Raw genomic sequence first — 6,000 nt, forward strand, 5'->3', positions numbered from 1 at the left:
GAAGTCACCAGTTTTGAAGCTGAGAGAGAATCCTCACCAGACAGTGAATCTGCTGGCACTTTGACCTTTGACTTCCCAACCTCTAGAACCATGAACAACATATCTATGTCATTTATAAATTACATACTCTCAAATATTTTGTTATAGCAGCCATGGACTAAGACAGAAATTGGTACCAAGAAATGGGGTATTGCTGTAACATACCTAAAAATGTGAAAGCAACTTTGGAATTGGGTAATGGATAGAGATCAGAAGAGTTTGGAAGTTCATGCTAGAAAAAACCTAAAATGCTGTAAATAGTGCATTAAGGATGGTTCTGATGACAGCTTAGAAGGGAGCTTTAAAGCAGACTCAATCGTCTTAGAGATTGTCTAAGTAGATGTAATCAAAAGGTTGATAGAAATATGGAGAGTAAAGACCATTCTGGTGATGTCCAGATGTAAATGAGAAACATGCTATTGGTAACTGGAGGAAAGGCCATTCTTATTTTAAAGTGGCAAATAACTTGGCTGAGTTGTGTGAATCCTAATGCTTTTTGGAAGGTAGACCTTCTGAGTGATGAAATAAGATATTTAGTAAAACAAATATTTTAGCAAAGTGTTGAAGATATAGCATAACATTTCTTTTCTATTTACAGTAAAAAATTAGGAGAGAGAAATGAATTAAAGGTAGAATTTATAATAAAAAAGGAAGCAGAACTTAAATACTTGGAAAATTCTCATCCTGACTATATTGTAACAAATAGGAACTCATGTTCAGGACTGTTGTCGTTTTTGTATGGCTATAAGAAAATACCTGAGACTTGGTAACTTAAAAAGAATAAAAATTTATTTTCTCATAACTCTGAAGACTAGGATGCCCAGGATCAAGGCACTAACAGGTTTAGCATCTGGTGAAAGCTTGTTCCTCATGAATGGTGCCATCTAGGTGTCCTCACATGGCAAAAGATCAGAGGAGCTAAAAAAGGACTGAAGCTAGTTTCCTCTGTCCTTTTTTATAAGACACTAATCCATTTCCCCAAAGGTCCCACCTCTTTAATACTATTACCAAAATGCTGGGCATTTGGTCTAGGTCTGGCTGCTCACTGTACAGAAATCCAATCACTGAGACAATAAGTATTGCCAGGGAAGAAGGCTTTATTATATTATGGGTGATGTCAGCTGGAGGGATGGGAGCCAAACCTCAAACCCATCTCCCTCTCAACTGACTAAAATTGGGGGTTTATATAGTGGGGAAGGAATATAGTTATGTGCAGGAAAATAGGAATTATTGAGGGATAAGGACACAATCATGATGAATGAGGGGCCTGGTGTCCCATTGTCTGGATGCAGTATTCTGGTGAGTTTCAGTTCCTTGATACTATCTGGGAGGCCTGAGGTTTCTTGAGAAAGGAACTCAGATAAGACAAATGTAAGTTTCCAGCTTTAAGACTGGGAAAGTCAACTCCAGTCTATTCAAAAACAGTTTTTGAAGTTCTTTGGGGAAGTTGAGCCAATTTCCATATCACTATAATGGGGATTACTTTTCAATTTAAATTTGGAGAGGTCACACATTCAAACCATAATAGGGACCAAGAACACCAAGGGTGTGGATAAGAAGATCAGTATAGATTGGCCCTGTGCTGTTCATCAAGACAATGGAAGAGTGACCCTGAAGGCATTTTGGAGATAATTGGGGCTGCCACTCCCATCACAGGTCAGAGTGCCAGTTGGTTGAGGGCAGAATGACTTCCAGGAAGGGGTCTATGAGACCTTGGGTCTTACTGCCCAGCAACACCTCAAGGCTCTGCAGCATGCATTCCAGTGCAGTACTCCTTGGCCCCCACCAGGTTCAGCTCCAGCAGGCCTGGTGCAGTTATGGCTGCTCCTCCAGAAGGCATGGAGAGTAAACTTTAGTGGCATCTATATGGTGCCATCTCCACTGGTGCCCAGAGTGCATGAGCTGTGGGATAATAGATGCCTCCACCTAGATTTTATAGGGTGCCCCATAGAGCCTGCTGGTTCAGGCAGAGAACTGCCATAGGAGTAGGGCAACCACAGAAAGCCCTCACCAGGGTATTGTCTCGTGGAGCCATAGAAGCAGGGTCATCTCCAAGACACCAGAATGAGAATGCTAAAGACACCAGGGTGCAATTCAAGCCTGGGAGAGCTATAGGCAGGTGACATCAACCCATGAAAGATGCAGTGTGGGCTGTGCTCAGCAAAGCCATGGAGATGGGGCTGCCTGGAGCTTTGGGGGCCCAACCACTCCCTCCCAGAAGGCAGGACATAGAATTAAAGAAGATTATTCTTCAGCCTTAAGATTTAATGTTGTTTTCCTGGTTGGATTTTGGATTTATTGGGACTTGTTACCTCTTTCTTTCCTATTTTTTTGCTTTGAAATAGGAATATCAATCCTATGCCTATGATATTTTGGAGACACGTAGTTGTTTGATTTCACAGGTTCACCTGGAGAGAGATTTGCTTTAGGATGAATTGTACCTTGAGTCTTACCCAGGTCTGGTTTAGACGATATTTAGGTAAGACTCTGAGCTTTTGACTTTTGACTCGATGCTGAAATAAGTTAAGACTTTTGGGGATACTGGGGTGGAATGAGTGTATTTTGCATGTGAGAAGGACATCAGTTGGGGGGCATCAGGATCAGAATGCTATGGACTGAATATTTGTGTCCCTTCCAAAATTCATGTGTTGAAACTTAATCCCCATTGTGGTAGAATCAGGAGATGGGGTCTTTGGGAGATGATTAGGTTATGAGGGCTCCACCCTCATCATGGGATTAGCGCTCTTACAAAAGAGGCCTGAGGAAGCTTGTTTGCCCTTCTTACCATGTGAGGACACAGTGAGAAGGCGCCAGCTATGAAGTGGAGAGAGAGCCTTCACTAGATATTGAATCTGTTGGTATCCTGATCTTGTACTTCCCAACCTCCAAAACTGTAAACACTAAATTTCTGTTTTTTATAAATGATACGGTCTAAGATATTTTGTTACAGCAGCTCAAAGGGACAAAGACAAATTTCTTCGCCTGGATTCAAAGCCTTCCACAATCTGGTTCTTACCTGCCTTCCTATAGTTTTCTCTCTCTCTCTTTTTTTTTTTTTTTTTAAGTCTTACAGCTTCTCAGGAAGCAGGTTGTTTAGAAGTCACAGTTATATATATTTTTGATAAATCTACTGTTTTAAAAGAGTAGATATTTGGATGTAATAATTATTTGAAGACAAAAATGACCAAAGAATGTTCTCAGATTTTTGCATCCCTTAATCTTTAAAAGCAGGGTGTTAGTTTTCCTTGCATAGTTTCTTTGCCTTTCTTGACCCCTGAGAGGTGTTCTATCGTCAGGCCAGATTTTGGGGGGTTTTGATGCAGAATAAGAAAGATAGGTGGAAAGTATAGAATAACTGGAGTGGGCAGTCCTGGAGGAGATGAGGTTTTTGTTTGTTTGTTTTGTTTTTTAAAAAGTTTTGAGGAGAATGGTAGCAGACAAGTTCCAACATTTGAAGAAAATAAATGGGAGAAAAATAATGAAAGTTTTAAAAAACATTAACTGTGGGCTCTATATTCTCTTCCAATGCAATCCAAAATAGCTGAGAAATTTTGATATTACTCAGGTTGCTGAACAGTATTTGGCCGACTGTGCAGTGCTGAGGCTGAATCACATGTGTCCTGGCATCAGTAGCCTTACACAGATGATACTGAAGTTCTGGAAACCAAGTGAACATTGAGTAAAATTTGAATTTAAAGGTACTGACACCAATCTTTTCCCAGTATCATTTCTGAGACGAACATTTTTGTTGTAGTTAGAGTTCTCTCAAAGTCATCTGTCAAGACTCAGCTTCAGAGTCACCTTCTCTGCAAAATCTTTTCCTGATATTTCCTTTTTTCCCCAGGGGAACTGACTCTCTATCCCTTGGGTCTCACTTCTCTTTCGTACAGATTTCTCTCGTTACCCCTATACCACTAGACTGAATTTATTTGTTTCCCTCTCCAACTGATAGTGAGTTCTTTGAGGACAGGAGCCATGTATTTTTGTAGCCCCAGAGCTTGGCATTGCACCTGGGACATAGTAGGGACTTTATGGACATTTGTTGAACAAACAGCTGCTTAGTCAGTGTTGGTTATTATTTCTCCTCACTTCATCCCCTGTCTACATACTGCTGTATTTTTCAAAATGTTTCTTTTCAGTGGGAAGGAAGAACTGTATAAAATATCCCAGCAGGTTCCCTTCCAGTCCCAGAATTTGCACTTGTAGATTGTGTAGTAAGAAGAACTGAGACAGGAACAACAGAAAAGAAGTAATCACACAGGAGAGTGTAAGTTATTGTGAATATTTTAATTTCTGTGTTAGGTAGTGAGATCACTGGGGTTTGTTATATTTTAAATAAGCAAGCAAACAAACAAATAAATAAATAAGAGCCACGTGTGGACTAATGATGAATGTGTACCATAAATCAAGGGTAAGATTAACCCAATTCTATGAACTTGAAGTAAATAAGAGTATCTGGGAATTGCAGTACAATGGAGAAAAGAACTACAAGTAATGTACCTGGTACATTTGTCTCCTCTTGCATGTCTGAGATCCTTGCTGCCTTCTCAATGCTGACTTCACTTGTGGGACAGTCATAAATAATAGTGTACAATGTTTTGAAAGTTTCAGGCCTACGTGCCTGTATAGAGAAGGTATTCAAAGTTTATATTGCGGATTGCTCAGTAATGGCTTCCTGCAGCTGGTCCTCAAGTTTTAGGCGCCTACGAATAATCTGGGGTATCTTGTTAATTTACCATTTTGAATTTCTGAACCTGTCTCTCAGTGATTCACTAGGTTTAATTGTATGATCCAAGAATCTAATTTTAAATAATCCATTTTTGGGATATTTTGATGCAGGTGATTTAAGAAAAATATGTCATGATGTGATGTTGGTTAGGCTCTTTTGGGAATATCATCAAGTTTAGCTACAGATTTCTCAGTGGTGTAGAGATGTACAAAGACTCTGAAGATGCTCTCAAGAAGAGCATCAGAAATGGTTAGAGTAATGGAAGGATTGATTTGAGGCATTTACTAGGTTTAAAGGATCTAAATGTGCTTAATCCTTAAAGCCTAGCTCAGCAACAACAAATGCTCTACAAATATTTGAACGGCATAAACATCAAAGATGGAGAGAAATTATTTGGCTTGTTAGAAGACAGGGTGATTAAGAGTAACTAAAAATGACCTCTAGGCTGAATCTAGGATTAGCCTACTGAAAGTAAAGTGATTAGGTTTCAGGGTAGACTCTTAACAGAAGTGATAAATCAATACAGACAAAGGTAGAAAAAAAATTGATCCACAAATGAGTTGACTTCACTTATACTTAAAACCTGAGGAATGATTGCCCCCAAATTTCTTTTATTCTCCACTTTCTTTCTGCAGCACCCTGGGACCTCTCTCCCATGTGTTCTCATAACTGGCCTTGGTAGGTTTTTATTGGCCCTCTTGTCTTGTCTCTGGGGATATCACAATGCTGGCCAAAACTTGATTCTCCAAACTGGCAGCTGCTGGTCTCCCTTCTTTTCCTTCATTCAACAAATATTTGTTAAGGTTACTAATAAGTATCTTTCAAATATTTATTAAGGTACTAGTCTAGGCTCTATGTAACAAAACAGAGGCTCTGTCCTCATGAAGTTGATTTTCTGGGAGATTACTGATGGCATCCCAATGGCCATGTTCTAACTAGAAATGGTTGAATTCTCACCAGTTCTGTCCCACCAGGGACAAGCCAATAGTACTGGTTGTGGGCTAACCTAGAAGACAGGTAGCCAGGAGAAATGCAATTATAACAGAACCCAGCATGAGCGTGGTCCCAATACTTCTTTCCAACCCTGCCTGACTCATCTCCTTCACTGCCTTATTTTATTAACTCAACTGAATTTGCACCATTTACTCCAGCAAACACTCCCTTTGTTCAGCATTGCATCACTGTCAGAGAAGTCTTCCAGGCAGGCAAGCTGGGGCCTTTCCCCCAATACT

The sequence above is a fragment of the Colobus angolensis genome, unplaced genomic scaffold (assembly GCF_000951035.1).
Source record: "Colobus angolensis palliatus isolate OR3802 unplaced genomic scaffold, Cang.pa_1.0 Scaffold186, whole genome shotgun sequence".
NCBI lineage: Eukaryota > Metazoa > Chordata > Mammalia > Primates > Cercopithecidae > Colobus > Colobus angolensis.